Below are 25930 nucleotides of genomic sequence, written 5' to 3'. Positions count from 1 at the left end.
GAGTGTTTTTCAAACCTTGAAAACAGTTTAGGGAAGAAAGAAGCAGATCTTGTAAAGCAGATCTCTAGCGTACAGAGACAGATGTAATGGAGATAGAATAAAATAGAATTATTCACAAGTGTCAAGACACAGAAGGAGTAATTAACTCTACCTAGGGCACTCAAGAGAAGTTGCACAGAAAGGAAACAGTTCAATTGCAACTTGAACAACAGACTTTTAAAGTCTCTAGCTATAAGTTTCTCTCTCAAAATTATTCTCCGCAGATGGGTCAGGTTATCACTATGAAAAGTGCTACAACAGTAGAAGCACAGAATATGGCTTAGGACAGCTGGCACCACACGAGGTATGCTAGGGAGGGAGAGAAGGGGCTAGAGATTGCCACGGATCTGCACAATCAAACCCCTACTAACACAATAGAAGCCAGTGACAAAGAAGTCCATTTATCACGCTTAATTTTATAGCTAACATGGCTATTAAAACTGCCTTTGTTTGGCATACCTGTAAATTCCTAATAAATTCTTAATAAAAGAAACCTAAATTTAAAAACAATAACAAAGGAATGAGGGCCAGGATGGGAAGGGTGAATCTTTAGTAAAGCATGACTGACTGACTCTTCCTGAGACCTTGCTTTAAAAAGTTAAAGGAGTTTTTAGAAGTATAAAGCCCAAAAGGATGAAGAGAATTGGGAAAGACACAACAGCAAATGAGAATCATCAACAACATTTTGGAAGCTAGAAAAGGAAAACAATAACCTATAAAGACCAAGAAAGTTGAAATCTAAACCTGACAGGGCGAAGCCATCAGGAAGCAAGCTGATAAAGACAGAAAGTAGAATAATGGTTGCCAAGAGCTAGGGAGGGGGAAATGGGGAGTTACTGCTTAATGGGTGCTGAGTCTCAGTTGGAGATGATGAAAAAGTTCTGGAGATGAATAGTGGTGATTATTGCACACTAATGTACTTAATACCATGGAACTGTACACTTTAAAATGGTTATAACAGTAAATATTGTTATTATATTTTACCATAATTTAACAAAAAAGGCAGCAGCAAGTTGACTCATGCTGGAAAGATTTAGGTATCATAGGGACAGGGAAGACAAAACACAGGATGGGGCTGGAAACCATATGACTGGCTGAAAATTCTTAAGTGGCCTCCTCCTGAAAACCGATCATCTCCCTATCTCTGGTAAGAGTCTGGAGATGCACCTCTGGAGAGGGTGAATGAGAGACCCCAATCTTAGGAACACAAGTCACAACTGAAGCAAGACAAAATGCCTTACTGAAAAAGAGGAGAATTATGTGAAATTCTGCTCAGAATGCAGAAGACTATCTCCCAGCAGAAAATGGAGATGACAGATTAATGTGTCCAACCATATTAAGAGCTGTTTCAGATTTGTTAAATAATTGTAAAAGAATTAATAGTAACAAGAAAAAAATTTTTAAACTGGGATAATTATCGGGAAAACCGAAATATAATTACAGTGAATTTTGTGACTCAGTTGTGAAAAATATTTGCATAGTCTTAATAAACACTAAACTACCCCCAAAATCTGATATCCTATAAAGAGAAGATGAGAAAAAGGGAAGTATGTACAAATGCTTGTGGGCACTAGAGAGATTAAGATAACTAATCGTCATCCTTCTTAGATGGAAGTCAGTAGCTACCACCTAAAATGAAAACCCAACAAAAAGCAGAGTAACTGACTTAGAAAAATGAAGACAAATATCAGAACAAATAACTAAAAGAACTGAAACGGACTGCCTTGTAAAGATTGGTAATTGGAGGTGAAGAGAGATGGGGAACTGCTGTTTTCATAAGCCTTGTAATACAATTTGACTTTTTAAACCACACATGTACAAATATCACTTTAATTTTAAAATAAATACAAATTTAATTTAGAAAGGTAACCAGAAGATTTTGTTTAAAAGATCTAAAATTGTCTATAGAGTATACAGTTTTTTCAACTATCATTATTAATTTCTGTTAATTCTTAGGACTTCCAGTAATAGTGAGGCCAATCATAATAAATGCCTTTCTTGTAGTACAATTCATTAACTGATATGTCATTCACTAGAGGAATACTTTGGGAATGTAGCAATTCTAAAGCCTGTTTAAAACCACTCCTTAAATGCCATATTTTCTTTCTTTCTCCCTAAGAATAGATATTTGGATATATTTTATAAAAGCTTACATTATTTGCAACTCTTGGGTCAAATCCAAATTTTGACATTTTGAATGACTAGTATTTGTAAACACCAGTGATAGGAGAGTTGATTTAAGTCTGAATGTCAAATGATACAAATGGACAAACTGAAAGGCTACCTCACGGAAAAATACACACAGTAATAAATATGCAAAAGAAAACAGTAAACAATCTTATTATCTTATCTGCAAGAACTGCAGCAACTTTCTTTTTTTGAGACAGGGTTTCACTCTTGTTGCCCAGGCTGGAGTGCAATGGCGCAATCTCGGCTCACCACAACCTCCGCCTCCCGAGTTCAAGCAATTCTCCTGCCTCAGTCTCCTGAGTAGCTGGGATTACAGGAATACCCCATCACACCTGGCTAATTTTGTACTTTAGTAGAGACAGGGTTTCTCCATGTTTGTCAGGCTGGTCTTGAACTTGCGACCTCAGGTGAGGTCCACCCGCCTGGGCCTCCCAAAGTGCTGGGATTACAGGCCCGAGCCACCGCACCTGGCCGCAACTTTTTAAGTCCCATTCTTGTGGGCACAAATTCATCAACTAAATATAATCTAATTAATATACTTCTACACAGTCAAAACCAAGAACCTCATCCAGAAAAGGAAAATGCTTAAAAACACAAGATTAAAATCATGAGATTAAAACTACATCACAGTCTATTAAATTTTTAAAAAATTAATGAAGTTCTTTTCATACAAAGATAAAAGCTATGAGGCCTTGGTTTCCTTTCACAGCAGTACTAATGGACTGTGTTGATCTATAACACAGAGTTGCTCGATTTCATGTGTGAACTATAAAACAAACTTGCAAATAAACAACTATTACAAAAGCTTAAAAACATTAAAATAATATTTGTCTTATTATTTACATTGCACACCCATATAACAGGACAGAAACAGAGTCAGAGATACAGCAACCAAAAAAAATGCCAAGTATTTATCACTGAGTGCCCATTATGTGTGGGAACATGACAGAAAGAAATGCATACAAGACAAGACTCCTGCACTCAAGGAGTTTGAAATTTACTAGTGGAGGAGACGGAGTAAGAAGTATGTTGTAGTAGGGCTGTGTCGTAGTGTTTTTTGTTGCTTATTACAGAATATCTAAAACTGAGCAATTTATAAGATATGAGATTTATTTCTTACAGTTATGGAAGCAGAGAAGCCCAAGGTTGAGGGGCCGCAGCGGGTGAGAGCCTTCTTGGCTGGTGGGTCTCTCTGCAGAGTCCTGAGGCAGCAGAGGGCATCACATGGTGGAGCTGAGCGTGCTAGCTCTGGTCTCTCTTCCTCTTCTTATAAAGCTACCAGGTCTACTCCCGTGATAATCCATTAATCCATGAATGTATTAATCTATTCATGAGGGCAGAGTCCTCATGACCTAACCACTTCTTAAAGGCTTTTCCTCTCAATATTGCCACATTGGGGATTAAGTTTCAACATGAGTTTTGGAGGGGACAAACATTCAAACCATAGCAGGCTGCCAATATTAAGACATTAAAACAATTCATGAACAATACAAAACAGAGAAATAACTAAGAACTAAACTATGAAATTATAAATTGAGAGGAGGGGAAGATAACAGAGGTCTTGAAAGAAGAAGTAGACACCGAACTGGGTCTAAAAGAATCTTTCAAATGTTATAAAAGCATTTGAAAAGATAAGGGATATTAGGGAGAATGAGCACTCTCTCTCTCTAGATTTTGCTATATATTTAAATAATATGTATCAGGTCAGATGAGAAAAGGAAAGAAAAAAAGAGAATACATATCAGTACTTCCCAAATTTATCAGCGTAACTGTATTTGTAGTACTATTCTAAAACACTCGATAAATTCAAGAGACTACTAAAAGTAATTATAGTTTATGAAGGATCCAGGATCAAACCAATTAAGTATTATAGAACCCAATTAAAACAAAATCAAATATAGTCTTTGGGGATATAGGAAAAAAAAAAAAAAAAACCCAACCAGACTTCTGGAACTCTTATTAACATTAAGACAATAAACTAAATTTTGAAACAATTCCCAGAAGTGTTAATGCTCAAAGTGACTCCTCCCCATGAAGAGAAATTTATGCAATACAAGCATGTCTTGCAAGCCAACTCAAATAGTGTTCGGGTAAAAATAAAAAACATCTGAAGACAACTTTACTGTCTCCTAATCTTTTAAAGCACTAGGAGAAATTTTTAGGTTAGTATAAAAACATTAAAGAATACATGAAAATAAAAATAAGAGAAGAAAAACTAATGAAACACTTCTGGAACAAGAAATGGTGTTCAGGGATGGATTCCAATCAACCAAAGGTGAAAATAACAGAAAAAAGACAAGGAACTCATGTGCAGAAACGTTCTTGGAATCTGCGTTGGAAACTAATCATACGAAGTAATCATCACAAAATGAGGTCCAATCTACTGGTTAAAAGCATAGAGAGTTTTTATGACATTTTTCCACGCAAACTCAATGTAGACTTTTCCTCCACTACAAATGCACAAAAGGTTTGTGTTGGTGCAATTTACTATGCCTATTCTCAGCCCTAGGATATTTTTGTACCCAATCTCAAATTGGAAATGAGATGCTATCTGTCCTCAAAATGTCGAGTTATTGGCAGAAACATAGTTCCGTGTCTAATAGAACTTATATGCTGTACCACAAGTCTTTTAAGTGGTATTCTTTTTTAGATGTAAGACCACCTATATAGCTAAAACAATAAATCGAAACTTGTGGAACACATTATTTGCTGATGTATTAAAGCAAAAATTTTCCCTAGTATGAGAATACCACCTTAGTGCTTATTTACCTTATTGCTAAACAGATTCTTATTATGTATATCCTTTATTTTATGGAATTGGTATTTCAAGGTTAGTTACACAGCGAATCCTACTATTCCACCACTGTAAAAGCAGAGAAATGTTCCACAGAACTATATTTCCAAAACATTAAGCCAAAAGTTGACTACTACGAAAGAAAGTTCACACTTCCTTTGCTTCCACTTCCTCATTTGCTAATTAATATGAGGTACCATGTGATATTCAGTTTTTAGAAACAAAAATTGGATATCAGAAGAGGCCAAATACATTGCCTCACACCTGTTATCCCAGCCTTTTGGGAGGCCAAGTTGGGAGGATCGCTGGAGGCCAGAAGTTTGAGATCAGCCAAAGCAATATACTGAGACTCAATCTCTACAAATACAATACAATACAATACAATACAATACAATACAATACAATACAATACAATACAATACAATACAATACAATACAAAACAAAACAAAACAAATTAGCCTAGCATGGTGGCACGCACCGGTACTCAGTTCCTGCTACTAAGGGAGGCTGAGGTGGGAAGATCACTTGAGTCTAGGGGTTTGAGGCTGCACTAAGCTGTGATCACACCACTGTACTTCACCCTAGGTGACAGAATGAGATGCTATCTATGGGGAATTAGGCTTCTACCACCAGATACACAACTGTAAGCAACTTAAAAAGTGGGGAACTGGAAATAGTTGTCCATTTATTTCCATCAGGTTGTAATTCTACTTTGAGTAAGAAGGAAAAGTTATTTGTTTTTTTTTTTTTTGTGGAGACGGAGTCTCGCTCTGTCGCCCAGGCTGGAGTGCAGTGGCGCGATCTCGGCTCACTGCAAGCTCTGCCTCCCGGGTTCACGCCATTCTCCTGCCTCAGCCTCCTGAGTAGCTGGGACTACAGGCGCCCACCACCACGCCCGGCTAATTTTTTTTGTATTTTAGTAGAGACGGGGTTTCACTGTGTTAGCCAGGATGGTCTCGATCTCCTGACCTCGTGATCCGCCCGTCTCGGCCTCCCTAAGTTCTGGGATTACAGGCGTGAGCCACCGTGCCCGGCCTATTTGTGCTTTTAAAGTTATCATAATGCACATTTTATGTTTAAAGCATACATTAAATAAAAAGAACATTATTACACTATAACAATCTATAAGAAAAAATATATTTTTATAATGGGATACAACTGTTAACATAGCAGACTTAGGTTATTTTCCCTCTATAATGTATATAAATGTTCCTTGACTTGTGATGGGACTACACCCCAATAAACCTATTGTGATGCCAAAATATCAAAGGTAGAGCCATTGTAAATCAGGGATCATCTGTACTTTGTTTTATTTGGTCTTCTTAAATAAACTCACTTCAGTCTCCTGGTTCTATGCTTTAAATTCCCTTAAAAACTTTTTATTTATTATTTCATTTAATTTATTATTTTAGATAGAGTCTCACTCTGTCACCCAGGCTGGAGTGCACTGGCATGATCTTGGCTCACACAACCTCCACCTCCTGGGTTCAAGCAATTCTCCTGCCTCAGCTTCCTGAGTAGCTGGGATTACAGGTGCCTGCCACCACACTGCATTCATTTTCCTCATATTTATAATTACCAGACTGTATCTATTAATTTGCTTGCTGCTTGTCTCACTCATCAGAATGAAAGCTCCATCAGAACAGAGAGATGTCTCCTGTTCTCTGCTGAATACTTAGCACCTTAAAAACTGTCAGATACATAGGCATGCAATAAACATTTTGCATTTTTCGTAGAAATGGGGTTTCACCATGTTGGACAGGCTGGTCTCAATTTCCTGACCTCAACTGATACACCCACCTCAGCCTCCCAAAGTGCTGGGATTACAAGCATAAGCCCCTGTGCCCAGCCAAATTTTAAAAATCTGTAAAAGCAATTTAATACTAATTTTCATTTGGGATTTAAAAAATAAAACTACTAGTGTTCTCATTTCTATCAAATGACTAAACTCTGCACCCCAGGGGTGATGTAGGGCATGAGAACCAACCCTTCCACTCTGCTTTCTTCTCCGAGCCATCATTCTCCATCTTACTCCTAGCACTGAAGAGGTAAGTGCAAAAACACTGTTCCACAACTTCGGCAGTTCCTACCAACTACTGCCCAAACTCCTCTCAACAGCCCAAAAGAATCTCCATTACCATCACGTAGAAGCTTGTGGTCTCTGGTGATAGACAGATGTACAAAGGAGAGCTGCTAACACTCCTCTTCACACACCACACACAAGAGGCGACTGCATCACTTACTGGCAGCCACGCAATGGGGACTGTCAGTAGTAGGCAGAATTTTAAGATCCAAAATCCCTGCTCCATGATTTATATACCCTGTAAAAACTCTAGGACTATGAATATGATGAGATTTTACTTTCATGATCAGGCTAACTTTAAGAAAATGGGATTATCCAGCTGGATAATCCTGAACTAACCTCAAAAATCCTTCAAAGGTGGGTCTAGAAGACAGAAGTCAGAGAGATTGGTGCATGAGAGATTAGACAAAAAGGATATTCTCCATAGCTGGCTTTCAAAATGGAGGGGGGGCATATGGCAAAGAATAAAGGCAACATCTATAAGCTGAGAGTGGCTCCCAGCTGACAGCCATCAAAGAAATAAGACATCAGTCCTACAGCTGCAAGGAACTGAGTTCTGCCAATAATCTGAATGAGCTTAGAAGTGGATTCTTCGCCAGAGCCTATAGACAAGAAATCATCCCAGCTGACACCTTGATTTCAGCCTTGTGATATCCTGAGCAGAGAATCTAGCCACACTGTATCCAGATTTTTGATGTGTAGAACTGTGGGTGCCACTGAATTTATGGTAATTTGTTCTGTAGCAAAATTAATAAGGGACTCATTGGAGGGAAAGCCTGTAGGCGGCAGTGGTGGCAGCTGCTGCTGCTGCTGCTGCTGCTGAGATAATAGGTAGATTTCCTTCTAGCTTCAGCAACACCTCCAACAGGAAGACCAGAGGCAGACTATAAATTTGCCTGGAAACTAAAGAAAGGTCTCCATAATGGGGTATATAGCTTTGAAACCACACTGCATTCATTTCCCTCATATTAATAATTACCAGACTGTATGTATTAATTTGCTGGCTGCTCGTCTCACTCATCATAGTGAAAGCTCCATCAGAACAGAGATTATGTCTCCTCTTCTCTGTGGAATACTTAGCACCTTAAAAAACGTCTGGCACATAGGCATGCAATAAATATTTGCTGGATAAGCTGCCATCAACCAGAAATCACAGTGGCTGGGTATGGTGGCTCATGACTATAATCCCAGCACTGTCGGGGGTTGACGTGGGAAGACTGCTTGAGCCTAGGAGTTTGACACCAGCCTGGGCAACCAGTGAGACCCCATCGCTATAATAATTTAAAAAAAAAAATTCACAGTAAACTGTGCTATATATAAGATTTCTTAGAATAACTTCATTATCAACTGGAAAAGCTGCATTCAACAAAGTCCATTCTAATAAATGATGTCCCTTTAATACAAAAGATAGGTGTTGGCCAGGTGCAGTGGCTCACACCTGTAATACCAGCACTTTGGGAGGCCGAGGTGGGCAGATCACTTGAGGTCAGGAGTTCAAGACCAGACTGGCCAACATGGTAAAACCCTGCCTCCACTAAAAATACAGAAATTAGCCAGGTGTGGTGGCGGGTGCCCATGAAACCCAGTTACTCAGGAGGCTGAGGCAGGAGACTTGCTTAAATCCAGGAGGTGGAGGTTTCTGTGAGCCGAGATCGTGCCACTGTACTCCAGCCTGGGTGAGAGAGGGAGGCTCCATCTCAAAAAAAAAAAAAAAAAAAAAAAAGTTGTTTCTCCATACAGTTGCTTCACACGTGCTTCCACAGATGTCTACCCTAATGCTGTCTAGTAAAGAATGCTTGTAACCTGGAAAATGTATCAACAACAATAGAATGATGTTTCAATAAACATCAACAATATGATAATGAATAATAAACAATATGATAATGAAACAATATGATAATGAAATCCCAACATCAACCGATTAAGATGGGGAATTTACTTTCAGGTGATACAGCCAATTCATCACCTCTTTTCACATAACCGTCCACACCGTCCAGGGTTCAAGAATCCTGATATGCTTGAAGAAACTGAGAACCAGAAAAATCTCCAGATGAGCAGTGGAGCATATTTCTACAGTGAATCACATGTACATCTAATTTGTTTGTTATGCTAAACTGAATGTTGCTCAAAATTAAGTGTAAAGGTCCTAATATAATGCAAAAGAAATATTTTAACAATTATACCTTCTACTAAATACAATTTCTGGCACTTTCAAGAGCAGGTAACAGCACGAGATATCTAATTCTCTTTTGATACATCTCTTCTGCTAGAAACAATTACTTCTATTCCAAACTTCAACATGGTACACTCCAAAATGATTCACTGGTTGGTTGGGAGTCCCGAATGTCTTTCTACCCCAACAGAATCACTGTTACAAATGGCAGTTAGGTGCCATGAGCAGTCTGTACTTCAGGTACATTACAGAGCTTTGTGTCCTGGCAATTACACTGTGTATTTATTTATATCTTGTCTCATTCTTTCAAGAGGGGAGGGGGAAGGTTGTAATCATCATATGTAGCAATTTAATGATTTTTTTTTTTAAGGATTGCAATTCCTAAACAAGTCTTTTTTCAACAGAAAAAGTTCATCTTAAATTGGGACCATCTCAATTCAGCTTGAAAAGAAGGCAGGGAAAAACACATACATTCCCCTTATTCTTTAAAATTAATTTTATAATGTAGAGAACAACAAAGTACTATTATGCATAATCCACAGAAAAGTAGAATGATTTAATCACCACAAATTCAAAAAACTTCCAAAAAATGTGTTCAGAATTAAGGGACAAAATTCGTTTTAAGGATAACAAAAAACACAAGTAAACCATTAATATATTCATTCCTCCCCCATCCACCAAAAGTAAAAACAACTTCACATTTGTGACCAGTGTTGGTTCCTACCTTTGTATATGACTCACAAAACTATTCCTCAAAATTATTCCCTATACCTATTACATATAATCACATTTCCTTAAAGTAGGATCTAAAAAGGGGTGGAATTCTTCCTTTTCATAGACAGTTCATATATAAAAAGATGACAGTCTAATTCACGTTTAAGCCTGTATCTACAAATTTTATCTACTGAAATATTATCGTTGAATTAAATAAGCCTGCTAAGACTCAATCATAAGACCAGACTCATAATCAAAAGAATGTTCTAATAGATACTATATTTGAAAGCTAAGAATGTATTTTCCTTATCATTGTTAGGCGCCCTGACCACATTTTCATCTACTAATTTAAATTCTAGATAAAGGCCGGGCATGGTGGCTCAAGCCTGTAATCCCAGCACTTTGGGAGGCCGAGAAGGGCGGATCACGAGGTCAGGAGATCGAGACCATCCTGGCTAACACAGTGAAACCCCGTCTCTACTAAAAAAAAAAAAAATACAAAAAACTAGCCGGGCGAGGTGGCGGGCGCCTGTAGTCCCAGCTACTCAGGAGGCTGAGGCAGGAGAATGGCGTAAACCCGGGAGGCGGAGCTTGCAGTGAGCTGAGATCCGGCCACTGCACTCCAGCCTGGGCAACAGAGCGAGACTCCGCCTCCAAAAAAAAAAAAAAAAAATTCTAGATAAAACTTCCTAACACACTGAGAAAGTATTTTATCAATTCCTCTCTATTCCCACTGCCAATTCCTCTTCCTCTGCCATACCTCGGTGTTCCCCACTTTAGTATGCGTGGGATATATACCCACTTTAGGTAGAATGTATATAATAACCAATCATGTCATGAGAAAGCTAATAGCTTTTCAATCCCTCAAGCCTTCTAATTACAAGATCTTAGTCTCTTCATGTCGTTTACTGTTTTGCTTTTTTTGGGGTTTTTTTTCTGGGCAGTTTCAGGCTCAGAGAATTTAACAGGTAACAGCATCTATCTAAAAGTTAATAGCATTATTTTGTTGTTATTTTAATGTTGCCATTGCCAACTATTCAAAGCCAGTGATACTAGTTTTCCATTTACAGTACCGATATAAAATTTCTCTTTAAATAAATGTATTTAAAGAGTCATTTAAAGATATTAAGGAAATAACTGAATCTTGGAATGGCCCCCCAAAAAAACTGAAGTGTCAGAAACACTACTCTGACCAGAATTGTGGCCATTTTAAACTCAATTTTTTCTCCACATTTTCCGGCTTATTTGATGACCCCAAATTCTCAACTAAGCTCCAGATTCCAACTCGGGACACTGTACCAGCACATCAAATTCAACACCATTTTCTTTGGGGTCACCCCTCACCCCCACCCTACTCCAACCTCACCATCAAAACCTAGCTAAATTCTCCTATATAACCATTCACACAATCTAAACATCTAGAAGCTACCTGTGATTCATATCCCTCTCCATTCACTGAATTCCAGAATTTACCAACTCATTCGTTCCACAAATAAAATCATGCATGCAAATAAAATCACATTATTTTAGAATGTTGTTTCTTAAAAACTTTCACACTCTATGAGAGGAGATATGTAGCCTTGTGGACGCTTTCTCCAAAATTGGAGGGTGGAGGGCAGAGGGGAAGGCATGAGATGGGACGGATTTGAAAAGGAATGTCCTAAAATATTAACAGGGGTCATTTCTACATGGTACATGGTAGAAACAAGTAAGTTCCATCTGCTCCATATTTTCCTGTAACTTTGTATGTTTTCTATATTTTTATCATCAAGAAAAAAATACATTCCAAAAAGTGGTCCCATCTGGACTCATGTCTCAATTTCTATTCAAGCATCCTAGGTCAACTCTCTTTAAATCCTCCCGCCTGTCCTCTAAATTGACCTTTGCAAAGGTCACTGTCCAATACATTATACACACAATTGCCTGAATAATACTCCTGAAAAGTCTTCACTAGGTTACACTTCTAGTCAACAATCTTTAATAGTTTCCTATTGCCTATAATCATAAGAGTTGCCTACTCTGCCAGCTTTTAGGCACTTACCTAGCCCCAATTCTACCATTATAATAGCATTTTTATAGTATCTAGAATCAAACTGCTCAAGTAATATTTCCATCATTTACCAGCTGTGTCATCCTAGAAAAGTAATTTAACCTCCAGATACCTTGGCTAAGCATTTGTAAAAAGGGGGCTAATAATACCTCATAAAGTTGTTATAAGCATCAAGTGTGTAATAAAGGGACTGGTACATAATAGAAGCTCAATAAACAATAGTGTTATTATTCCTTTATAATCCTACACACAATCTCAGCTCAAGGCTGGTTTACCCACTATCACAAATACACCTGACTTTATGTGCTTGGCTCACAGTGCTTCCCATGCCCTGAATAACCTCTGTCAATCCTCCACTTCTTCAAGCTCTACCAGCTCTCTGAAACGTGCACAGGCCAGACTTCCCCTACTTCTCATATTCTTTCCAGGGGTGTCCAATCTTTTGGCTTCCCTGGGCCACACTGGAAGAACAACTGTCCTGACCACACATAAACTACACTAACAAGAGCTGATGAGCTAAAAAAAATAAATAAAAATAAAATAAAATAAAAAACAACAAAAAAACCCCCAAAAACCCTCATAATGGTTTAAGAAAGTTTACAAATTTGTGTTGGGCCGTATTCAAAGCCATCGTGGGCTGCATGAACTGCAGGTTGGACAAGTTTGCTCTACACCTCATGGGTCTTGTGGTAGGTGAATTAATACTCAATTCATCTCAAAACTTGTAGAGTTCGAAATTCTCTGTCTCAGCCTCTACCAGACTATTAGCAGTCTGAGGACAGTCATTGTGCCTTAGACTTTTATCCCTTGATACATTAATTCCTTGTATAGAATAGATCCACAACATAAAATTATTGTTTTGCATATTTTAGTCTTTCCTTTCCAACTAGACTGCAATCTTCCCATCAGGGTAACTTATGTCTTCTCTGTAATCCTAAAAACACATAGTATAATGCTACTGGCCTACTCTACATTCAGAAAAATAGCACTTTAGTTGATAAATCTCACATAAAAATACATGAGAGAAGATAGCAAGTTTCTACTATAAAACTTAAAGTACACATCAAAAAAATCTGAAAAAACAAACAAGGTCTGATATAGATATTGGTGGAATTATCTTTTTCCTGGTGTAACAGTTAAACTGTCATAATCACCTCACCATTTGATACATCTACTAGTGGAACACAGCAGACTTACCAGATCAGACTACTACTCTGCTCAAAACTCTCCAAGGACTTTCTATCTCACCCAAGTAAAAGTATCTACAATGGCCAGGCCCCTTGTTCTCTCTGCAGTTCCTTGAATACAGTAAGAAACAAATTAGGTCAGCTAGAGCTTTTACACTTGCTTTTCCCTCTCGTGAAATGTTCTCTCCCAAATATCTACAGGGCTCACTCTCCCATGCTCTTCAGGCAACCTCAGGAGAAACCCCTTTCCTTATCATCTGCTATGGTCTGAATGTTGGCATCCCCCTAAAATTTAATGTTAAAACCTAATACCCAACACAACGGTATTAAGCAGTAGGGCCTTTGGGGAAGTGAAGAAGTCAAGATGGCTCTGCTCTCATGAATGGGATTGGTGCCCTTATAAAAGAGGTTGAAGGGAGCTGTCTTGCCCCCTCTACCATGTGAGGATACAGCAAGAGGCGTCATCTATGAAGCAGAAAGTATGCCTTTACCAGGCATTGAATCTACTGGTCACTTGATCTTGAACTTCCCAGCCTCTAGAACTATGAGAAATAAATCTGTTATGTGTAAGCTATCCAGTCTAAGGTATTTTGTTGTATTAGCCCGAATGAACTAAGACGGTAAGAGCACTAAGCTCACCCCACATTCCAACCCTTTCACCAGCTCTTTCTTCATAGTGCTTATTACTACTATCTGTTTATTGTCTCTTTCTAAACACCAGTCTGTAAGCTACATGAGTGCAGGAACTTTGCTTTGTTCACTGCTATGGCCCCAGTCCCCAGTACAGACAACAGGGCCCAATAGTCAATAAAGATTTGTTGTACAAAGAAATGAATCTAGGTTGAATTAATTGACTCTAGAACATTCTATCTTTAATTTTATTTAATATCATCCATTTTATATCTTTGTTTCCTCATTTCCTCATTCAGACATTTGGAATAATACCTAAACCTTGCAGGAGATGTAAGGAGTAAGAGAGTGTGTGTAACTTAGAGTAGCATCTAGCACACAGAATTGTCCTCTGTTACCTATTGTTGTTAATTTCAGCCACTTAGATCCAATTATATTCTTAGATACAAATATATGATTCCTATTTGTTATGCCCTAAACAATGATTTTTGTAGGCAAATGGTAAAGACAACTAATATCTTCTCTAACCAAAAGTTACCATAGGCAAAAAGCTACAAAGTATAAGAGTGTTTCCTAATAATGATAAAACTACTCATATAACCGCAAGTTAGAATTGTTATACGCTATTATTGTAAGTGAAAACGTTTGGTTTATACATCTGATCTGAAGCCTGTAAGAGTTCTACCAAACCCAAACTAGGTTGTTGTTTTCACTTTAGCTGGAAACTTCAAAAATATGTAGATACACATATTTTATCATTCACAGGCTCCTTTCTATTGCAATGGATTTGTTCACCAGACTACAAGCTTTTTGGTTTTTTGGGGTTTTTTTGTTTTTTTGTTTTTTTTTTTGAGACAGAGTCTCGCTCTGTTGCCAGACTGGAGTGCAGTGGCGCAATCTCAGCTCACTGCAACCTCCGCCTCACCAGTTCAAGCGATTCTCTTGCCTCAGCCTCCCAAGTAACTGGGATTACAGGTGCCCACCACCACGCCCAGCTAATTTTTTGTATTTTTAGTAGAGATGGGTTTTCACCATGTTAGCCAGGATGGTCTCCATCTCCTGACCTCGTGATCCGCCCACCTCAGTCTCCTACAGTGCTGGGATTATAGGCCTGAGCCCCCATGCCCGGCCAGACTACAAGCTTTAAGTGTCAATTCATGACAATATGTTTTACAACAGAGTTTTGACCATTTATCAAAAAAACACACTAAAACTTAAAAGGAAAAAAAAATAGTATTATCATAAGTCAAATATTAATGTTTTATCAGAAAGCTAAATGTAAGTTAAACTACTTGGCCTCCAAATCTGATATGCTATGAATTAACTGATTCTATTGTAGGAAACACTCTATACTTTGTAGCTTTTTGCCTAAGGTAACTTTTGGTTAGAGAAGATATTAGTTGTCTTTATCATTTGGCTACAAAAATCGTTGTTCCAATTAAGCACTACGTTTTTTTCCTTTTTCTTTTTTTGAGAGTCTCGCTGTCATTCAGGCTGGAGTGCTATGGCACTATCAGAGTTCACAAAGCCTCTATCTCCTAGGCTCAAGCAATCCTCCCTCATGAGCCTCCCAAGTAGCTACAACTACAGGTGTGCACCACCGCAGTCAGCTAATTTTTGTTTTGGTTGTTGTTGCTATTTTGTAGAGACAGTGTCTCGCTATGTTGCCCAAGCCAGTCGTAAACTCCTGGCCTCGAGTTATCCCCATGCCTCAGCCTCCCAAACTGTTAAGCATTATTCTGTAATACTCCTAAAATTTAGATTTTTATTATAGTCTCCATTTTTTAAATACTCCATTCTAGAGAACTACCCAAACAATCTAGACTGTGTTTATCATGCAAGCTACAGCATAGTTAATCAAAAGGTATTAGTGGATATATCCCTACAACAAGGAAATATTTATTATATTGAAGCACAGACATGGGAAAACAATCAATGGAATTTCTAATGGTAAATAAGCCAAAACTAGCAGCTAAATGCAAGGCCCACCAGGCATGAGTAAGCTGAGTATATTCCAAGTTTAGTTTTGTTCTCTTAAGTTTCCAATAATTTGAAGCAATAGGTTTGTTTCATAACACATCACTTACAGTTTCTAAGCACTATAATACTTAGCAAGTATTTATTTAGCATTTATAAATGCTATTTCTGATTAGCCACTTTTGGCCAAAAGTATGTGTTCTGGGATGAGGAAAACAATAAATGCCGAAAATCTCCTGTTCATCACTGTTCTTCAGCTCCCAAGAAACATTTCAGTGTGTAGGAGATTTAGTCCTCATATCAATACCAGGGAATACTGAATTAAAACCTAGAAGTAGCCAGGCGAGGTGGCTCACGCCTGTAATCCGAGCACTTTGGGAGGCCAAGGCGGGTGGATCTGAGGTCAGGAGTTCAAGATCAGCCCAGCCAACATGGTGAAACTCCATCTCTACTAAAAATTTAAAAAGTAGCCAGGCGTGGTGGTGGGCGTCTGTAATCCCAGCTACTTGGGAGGTTGAGACAGGGGAATCACTTGAACCCGGGAGGTGGAGGTTGCAGTAAGCCGACAGTGCACCATTGCACTCCAGCCTGGGCAACAAGAGCAAAACTCCATCTCAAAAACAAAACAAAACAAAAACCTAGAAGCAACAGGCTAGTGCAGGAGAACTTACTCAGGTGCTGTGAGATAAAACACATGGTCAGCACTTACAAGATCCTGAGAGTGAATGCCTCCTTAAATTTTAAGTCCCACATGCCTCCTTGACTCACTCTGGCCTTAGGTAGAGCCAGGAATGCTATTAAACATTCTGCAATGCACAGGACAGTCTCCCACAACAAAGAAGTATCTGGCTCAAAATGTCAATAATGCTAACATTTAGAAGCCCCAGTTTAAAAGAAAGAAGTGAGTTAGAATTCCAGCTCCACAACTCATTAGCTAAATGAACTTCAGCAAATTATATAACCTCTCTGAGACCGTTTCTTCATGTATAAAATGGATATCGTGCTTATACTGAAAGACTACTGGGAGGAAAAACTGAGACAGAAGCCCTAGGCACAGAGTAGACACTCTACAAATGTTAGTTACTCTTCTTCAGAGTAAAATCTCCATCACAGACAGAGCTCTGGCCCTCTCAAAGATGTATTTTTAAGTTATTATGGTACTATAATTATTTTCTTTATCTCCTATCAAAATTTAAGGAACTTGTAGAGTCCTTACCTTATTGGACTTTGTACCCTCAGCATCTACCACAAATGGACAAATAAATTCTAAGCACCTACCCATTACAATAAGGTATATATTGCATTGTGCAACATTGTCGAACATAAGAAAACATAATTCTTGCCCTGGAAAAATTCTGAAAAGAAGCCTAACAAGAAAACAAAACATACAGAAAGATTTAACACACAGAAGGCACACAAAGAAACTCATGGATTGATGAGTAAAATTTACGTAAATAGCTGAGGCCACAACTGAATACTAACGGAATGCAGACGAAATAGTATTAAAGATATTTAATCCGGGAAAAGGCATATTTTAAATCAACATAATCCTACGTATATGCAGCTAATATTTTCTAAAGGGAATGAAAGTACACTTAACAAACAAACATCAAAATGACAAGTACTATCATTTGTCATTTTAGCAATATTTAGCTAAATTTCTTTTCTGTTTTGTTTTTTTGAGGCGGAGTTTCGCTCTTGTTGCCCAGGCTGGAATGCAATGGTGCGATCTCAACTTATCACAACACCCGCCTGCTGGGTTCAAGTGATTCTCCTGCCTCAGCCTCCCGAGTGGCTGGGATTACAGGCATGTGCCACCATGTCCAGCTAATTTTTGTATTTTTAGTAGAGACGTGGTCTCTCTATGTTGGTCAGGCTGGTCTCGAACTCCTGACCTCAGGTGATCCACCCGCGTTGGCCTCCCAAAGTGCTGGGATTACAGGCGTGAGCCATCATGCCCGGTCACTAAATCTCTTAATTCAGATGATGGCAGCACATTTTAACAGGTTCAAAGGGCATTTTAAGCAATTTTTAAAACCACATTAAATTTTAATGGGAGCTTATCAAATCCCTGACATCCACAATCCATAAATCGTCTGAGACAGAATAAGACCAAAAGGGCTGATGCCCAAATGTCTGAATACTTTGCTGAAAAGGCTGAGCTCAAACATACCCAAAGTGTGTTAGAAGCAACTTTTAAAATGCACAAATGTAACAATTATTTTTAAACCAACAATTTTAGGAAAACAGCAGTTCCTATCTAAAGCTTTTATAAATATAAGACACTGGCTTTGCAAATGTCAGCGGAGTTTTAAGATCTCTTTCTAAAGCAATAGTCTCTCTGTTTTGCCTGGTATCTTAATATGCCTTTAGTTTCAAAACCTAATTTGCCAACACTATTCCTCTCAAAACCTCAGGAATTCCATTACTAGTTTTAAACTAAATTAAAGGAAAATAGACACATTCAACCCATGGCAGAAGTATGCACAAAGTGTTTGTTGATGCTCATAAATAGGTTGAGAAATTTAGACACATCTGAAGGACAATGGCTGTACAGTCAAGTCTGTTTTGCTCCACCATGGAACCAAATAGAGAATTATTGCTACCAAGTGAGACCAGCACTAGATACCTCTAAACTAAGTGGGCTATAACAGAACATTATCTTCAAGGTAAGAGTTTTCGTGTATGTTTTCACTTCAGGGAAGAATAGAATATCCCTAAAAAAAAAAATCCATATGGAGCCAAGTTATCCTGTCTCCCAAAACAATCCTTAAAGTGACTTCAACAGTAATCACTCACTTGCCCCCTAAAAAATATGAGATTTTTTAAAAAAGGAATAAACTATGCTTAACATACAGATGGTTCTTTGTCTTATTCCTAGAAATCTTCTTTTCCATTCCATTTCCCTTTTCTCAGATTCCATAAATCTTCCCGACAATTACAGCCATTTCTACTTTTCTTCCCTTTCCATCATCTCCTTCAAGACCTGATTCATCTCAACTCACCTGAATCACAGGTATCAAGATCCCCTGGGTGGAACTAGTAACTATTTTCCCATTTCCCTGTTACTCCATTTTATATGACTCAATGGAAACACAGATTCATAATTCCAAATTACTTTTTTTTGTTTCTCTGTCTTGTTTTAAACTCTCCATTTCCTCTACCCCTAGCCTCTGGCCAAATTCTTTTTTAAACACAATTCATTCACAAGATACAGGTTATCTACATAAAGTAAAATTACAGTGACTGCTAGTAACGAAAATAATACATTTTTGATGAAGTAAACAAGTGAAAGCCAGTTGTTTGTACAAGAGTGATCAGTGCTTGCAACTACATAATAAAAATAGAGAAAATAAATCTAATTATAAACAGCATATAACCAAACTAGTAATATTTTTTGCAGAGTACCTTATAAAACTAACATTCTATCTTTAGAAATGAATACATGAAGAACAATTCGGAAATATTTATCAAAAATGCTGATGTATATCCACTGGCACAGAAATTCTACTTCTAATTTTAAAGTACTGATATATATTTGCACGGGCAAAATATGTATACAATATTCATTAAATCATTATTTTAAAAGCCAAACATAGGCCCAGCACTGTGGCTCACACCTGTAAACCCAGCAGCTGGGAAAGTGAAGATAAGAGTCCTTGAGGTCAGGTGCTTAAGACCAGAGTGGACAACACAGTGAGTGCCCATCTCTACAACAAAATTTTAAATGGAGGTATGTACCTGCACACCTGTAGTCCTACGTACTTGGAAGGCTGAGTCAGAATGATCGCTTGAGCCCAAGAGTTCAAGACTGTGGTGAGCTATGATTGTGACACTGCACTTTAGCCTGGGTACCTGTCTCCAAAACACACCAAAAATAAGAAACAAACTTAATGTCCACCAAAAAGGGAATTTATAATACACTCCGTTCGATGGATACTATATAGCCATTAAAAAGTGATGTATGGGCCAGGCGTCGTGGCTCACGACTATTAATCTTAGCACTTTGAAAGGCCGAGGTGGGCAGATTGCTGGAGCTCAGGTATTTGAGAACAGCCTGGGCAACATGGCAAAACTTCGTCTTCATAAAAAATACAAAAAATCAGCCAAGCAGGTGGCTTGTGCCTGTGGTCCCAGCTACTTCAAGGGCTGAGGTGGGAGGATCGCTTGAGTCCAGGAGGTCAAGGCTGCAATGAGCCAAGATTACACCACTGCACTCCAGCCAGGGTGACAGAGCAAGAGAGATCCTGTCTCAAAATAAAAAAAAAAAGAAAAAGAATGTGGTTATAAATGTAGAAGACAAAGTGCTATAAACAGCAACTGCCTTTGGGTATGGGACCTAGTAGATAGAAAGGTAGGAAAAAAGACTTGCTTTTCACAATAAGCCCTTTTGTATCTTTAAATTTTAGATCATGTACACATACTAAACTTTTGTTAAAATGAGTAATTTTTAAAACAGCAAAAGAATTTAGGACATTCTCTCAGATCTTCTAATCCATAAATAGTTCTACTCTTCTATCTCTAGGCACTTTTAATTTGGACTGAAAATCTAGACTACTAGAGGTTACCAGTAACCACAGGTAAAGGACTTATTTCTTCTTTAGTGAAATAACACTGAATACAATACAATTTTGTTAGCACTCTACAAACTGCTTCACCAAAAGAGAAAACTATCTGGCTGAAATTTCTGGTTATAGTCTAGATCTCAAATGGCTACATACACCAGAAATATTTTGTAAAGAACCTAAGAAGTGCTAAAATCATTTGAATCCAAAAGGCAGTTAAAAACAAGAGGAGGAGGACAAAAACTTGGGCAAAAGTTTCAAATGAAAAAAAAAACCCACACATTTTTAAGGTACTTTTCTAATGGAATTTTTCTTTTTAGCTCTTAAATTCCAAATAAGCTGAATGCTATAATCCCTCAATTAGTCATTAAAACTCAAGAAATTTAAAGAAACACTCCATCTCTTTTTCAAGCTAATTTTTAAATGTTGCTATTTAATGATTTTTGTTTTTGCTATTAGATAAAGAACTATTAATCTGATAGCAGCCAATACTACTCAGGTCCCCTCTTCTTTCTCAGATTCAAACAATCTGTTTGATTACAAAACTACAAAGCAAATTCTTGAAATGGGGAAAATACATAACAGTAACATTATAGAGAGTAGTGTATTTTTTGTTAAAATCCTTTTACTGTGTCTCTTGTTAACAACGTTATGACTTGGCCATCTGAACATACTGCTACATCAGTATGTTTTAGACTTGATGACCTACTTTTCTTTAAATCAAACTATATAGCCCAAAGGTTTGTTGTCAAAATCAATTACAATCTCTTGAGGTGTAGAACATACCTCAGCAAAAAAAAAGATGTTAACTAGCATATCAAACAATCAGTATATTCATTTGCCAGATTCAAACATTCAGGCTAATGATCCCCAAAAAAGCCAAAAAAAAAAAAAAAAAACCCAAAAAATTCATAAAAGGTATAGTTAAGAAAACAGGATGTAAAAAACACCTCAGAATATGTGGTATTTACATATCTTGACAATTACAAAGAAAAAGGACAAGAATGTCACCAACTTTTTCTTTTCTTTTTTTTGAGATGGAGTCTTGCTCTGTCATCCAGGCTGGAGTGCAATGGCGCGGTCTCGGCTCACCGCAATTTCCACCTCCCAGGTTCAAGTGATTCTCCTGCCTCAGTCTGCTGAGTAGCTGGGACTACAGGCACATGCCAACACACCCAGCCAATTTTTGTATTTTTAATAGAGACAGGGTTTCACCATGTTGGCCAGGATGGTCTCGAACTCCTGACCTCATGATCCGCCTGCCTTGGCCTCCTAAAGTACTGGATTACAGGCGTGAGCCAGCACATCCGGCTAATTTTCATTTTTAACTGTAATTTTATATTTATTGGTAAACTACTAGAGCTCAAGGGCGACTTAGGTATTTCATACATTTGATTAATGAGTACTGCTAATGATAATTATAATCATATCAAAGTCAAGGATTCACAACTATAAACAACAACAACAACAAAATTTAAACTCATTTAAAGACAGTGAGTCCAGGACCACCTAAGTTAGAACTAGTAGTTCCTTAAGCTATTTTGGAGATTTAAAAATAGCCTGACAGCCTTATATACTGTCTGAAATATAGTTTCATATACAACCAAAATAACCAAATTCCTTTTTTGGACAGGAAATAAAACTCATTATGTTTTACTTGACAATATAAAAGTCTGATATGCCATAGGGGAAAAAAAAACCTCAACGTGCTAATGCCAGTTATCACATGATGATTAGCAGCTCTGGTTGGGGTTACAGCCATCATTAATAAAAACAGAAAACCCAATAAATAATAAATATATTTTGGCCAGGTGCAGTGGTTCACGCCTGTAATCCCAGCACTTTGGGAGGCCGAGGCAATTGGATCACAAAGTCAAGAGATCGAGACTCTTCTGGCCAACATGGTGAAACTCTGTCTCTACCAAAACTACAAAAATTAGCTGGGCATGGTGGCATGCACCTGTAGTCCCAGCTTCTCGGGAGGCTGAGGCAGGAGAATCGCTTGAACTCAGGAGGCAGAGGTTGCAGTGAGTCGAGATTGTGCCACTGCACTCCAGCCTGGTGGCAGAGCGAGACTCCATCTCAAAAATAATAATAATAATAATAATAAATATATTTTATTTTGTAGAAAATTTTTGGATGCCAGCATCTGAAAATTAATGAAAAATAGAGTAATTTCATTTTTTTTCCAAATGTTCTAGGAAAGCAAAACGCCAACTAAAAACACCAGGCTCTAAGTACGGACAAAACAGTTAAGTTTAATCAGGAAAAACATTTGTGTGTGCTAGATGAGGACAGAAAGATACCAAAGAACTACAGATATGTGTGTGTGTGTGTGTGTGTGTGTGTGTGTGTGTGTATTTTTCTTTTCTTTAAACCCTAATGGCTCAATTGATACCTCATGAAATAAGTAATGACATCAAGATGACTGATCAGATCCCAAACTTAAGGAAATCTAACAGGACGAAGAGTAAAGTTTATGGCTGTGCTCTCCACACTCCATTTTTGCCCTTCACATTCTTTCACTTCAGAATGACCTCAGCAGTTTATAAGTAAAGGTCTTAGCCATAACTCTCACAAAGACATAGTCAATACAAAACAAATAATTGTAAGCTTAATTTTTTTTCTGAGACAGGGTTACTCAGGCTGGAATCCAGTGGCGCGATCATGGTTCACTGCAGCCTTGACCTCCAGGGCTCAAGCAATCCTCCCACCTTAGCCTCCTGAGTAGCTGGAATTACAGGTGTACACCACCACACCCAGGTAATTTTTTGTATTTCTGTAGAGATGGGATTTCACCATGTTGCCCAGGCTGGTCTTGAACTCGTGAGCTCAAGCAATCTTCCCACCTCAGCCTCCAAAAGGGCTGGGATTACAGGCAGAAGTCACCTAACCAAGCCTTATAAGCTTAATTTTTATCCTGGAAGGTACCCTCATTTTTCTTACACAGAGTTGGTGCAAAAAAAGAACCAAGGAGCAAAATGAAGCCAGTATCTAAGATGTGGGACAACTTACAGAACTCTATCCCAAACACTACCTGAAGACCACTCAAGATTACCTATTGACTGAGTAAATCAGATTCCCTAAAAGGCATCAAACACCTGCACAGAAGGTGAAGAGTACATGCTATATTTGAACCTGTACAGATCTAGGTAAAAATCCTGGGGCTCCATTATTATCACCTGCCTGACCTTGGGAAGGTTACTTAACTCTCTGAAGCCTCAGTTTTTTCATCTATAAAATGGAAAGAGGAATAATAATTCAGTAGAAACTCTTTAACAGACTTCTACTGTATCAAACTTACAAAAATAAAGCTCTCCAATCCCTCCATAAATCACTCCCTAATGCCCAACACAGGCTCATCACCGATACCTAGTGGTCTTCTAAGCAGACCACTTTCTTCACATGTCCCTACCCTTCTGCACTTAATGTTTAATAAGAGCCAGCTGTCCGTTCCCAAACCAGTTTATACCAACTGTACTTGTTATTGTAATTATGTAATGTAAGATCATATGAACTGAATTATGAGGAAAAAGAGGTTGTTTCTGTGAAAATTATGTTGAAAAGCTCAAAAAGATTCAGCGGCTAGTATTTTTTAAAGTTATTATGGAATTAGGTGTACGTCAAAACAGCTTTAAGTAGGAGGAAAAGCATGAAAACGTAGAAGGATTTTATATACAAGTATACCTCAAAGATATTGCGGGTTCTGTTCCAGACCACAGCAATAAAGCAAATTTTGCAGTAAAGCAAGTCACAAATTTTTTGGTTTCCCAGGGCATACAAAAGTTATGTTTACACTGTACCATAGTCCATTAAGTGTGCAATGGCATTATGGCTTTAAAAAAACACACATACCTAAATTTTAAAATACTTTATTACTAAAAAATGCTAATGATCATCTGAGCCTTCAGCAAGTGGTCATCTTTTTGCTAGTGTAGGGTTTTGTCTCAAGGTTACAGCTGCTGACTGATCACAGTGGTGGTTGCTAAAGGCTGGGGTGGCTGGGGCAATTTCTTAAGGCAACAATCACTTGCCGCATCAAATGACTTTTCCTTTCACAAAAAGTTTCTCTGTAGCATGTGGTGCTAATTTACTGCATTTTACCCACAATAGAACTTCTTTCAAAATTGGAGTCGTCAATCCTCTCAAACCCTGCCACTGCTTTATCAACTCAATTTACGTAATATTCTAAATCTTTTGTTACCACTTTAACAATGTTCCCAAAATCTCCATCAGGAGTAGATTCCATCTCAGAAACTATTATTTGCTCATTCCTAAGAACCAATTCCTTATCCGTTAAAGTTTGACCATAAGATTGCAGCAATTCAGTCACATCCTCAAGCTCTAGTTCTAATTCTAATCCTTTTGCAATGTTCACCATATATGCTGTTACTTCCTCCACCGAAGTCTTCAATCTCTCAGAGAGATCTATGAGAGCTGGAATCAACTTCTTCCAAACTCCTGCTACTGTTGATATTTTTACCTCTGCCCATAAATCACAAGGGCAAACACAAGGTCGACATTAAGATGTTCTTAATGACATCTGGAATAGTGAATCCTTTCCAGAAGGTTTTCAATTTACTTTGCAGAGATCCATCAGAAGAATCACTACCTATGGCACCTATAGTGTTACAAAATAGTATTTCTTAAACAGTAAGACTTGAAAGTCAAAATTACTCCTCAATCTATGGACTACAAGAACAGATGTGTTAGTAGGCATGAAAACATTAATCTTGTACATCCCCATCACGGCTCTTGAGTGACCATGTACATTGTCAGTGAGTAGTAATATTTTCAAAGAAATCTTTTCTTACGGGCAGTAGGTCTCAACAGTGGGCTTAAAATATTCAATAAACTATGTTGTAAAGAGATGTGCTGTTATCTAGACTTTGTTGTTCTATTTATAAAGCACAGAGTAGATTTACCATCATTCTTAAGGGGCCCTAGGACTTCTGGAATGGTGAATGTTAACTTCAAGTCACCAGCTGCATTATCCCCGAAGTAGAGAGTCAGCCTGTCCTTTGAAGCTTTCAAACCAAGCACAGATTTCTCTCCAGCTATGAAAGTCCTAGATGGCATCTTGCAATAGAAAGCTGTTTCACCTACATTAAAAATTTGTTGTTCAGGGTAGTCACCTTCATCAATTATCTAAATTAGTTCTTCTGGGGAGGCATGTTGGCTCAGGCCTGTGGTTCTGGTGCATAAGGAGGCGAGCCCAGGAGTTCGAGACCAGTCTGGGCAATATAGCAAGCCCTCATCTATATAACAATAAAACAAAATTCTAAGAAAAATGATAAATAAATAAGTTATTCTAGGTAACTTGCTGCAGCTTCTACATCAGCATTTGCTGCTCCCCCTTGCATTTTTATGTTATATAGATGGCTTCTTCCCTTAAACCTCATGAACCAACCTCTTCTAGCTTCAGACCTTTTTTCTGCAGCTTCCTCACCTCTCTCAGCATACAATTGAACAGAATTAGGGCCTTGCTCTGGATGAGGCTTTGGCTTAAGGGAATGTTATGGCAGGT

General features: G+C 38.1%; 1 protein-coding gene across 5 annotated transcripts in view; it reads right to left on the bottom strand.

The window, feature by feature from the left end:
• Positions 1-25930, bottom strand: part of FRS2 (fibroblast growth factor receptor substrate 2) — a 110391-nt gene that overhangs the window by 69093 nt on the left and 15368 nt on the right. The window lies entirely within an intron of this gene.

This window comes from Chlorocebus sabaeus, chromosome 11 (genome assembly GCF_047675955.1).
Source record: "Chlorocebus sabaeus isolate Y175 chromosome 11, mChlSab1.0.hap1, whole genome shotgun sequence".
Classification (NCBI taxonomy): Eukaryota; Metazoa; Chordata; class Mammalia; order Primates; family Cercopithecidae; genus Chlorocebus; species Chlorocebus sabaeus.
Note: the sequence above shows the minus strand (reverse complement) of the source record. Positions and strands in the feature narration are given on the sequence as shown.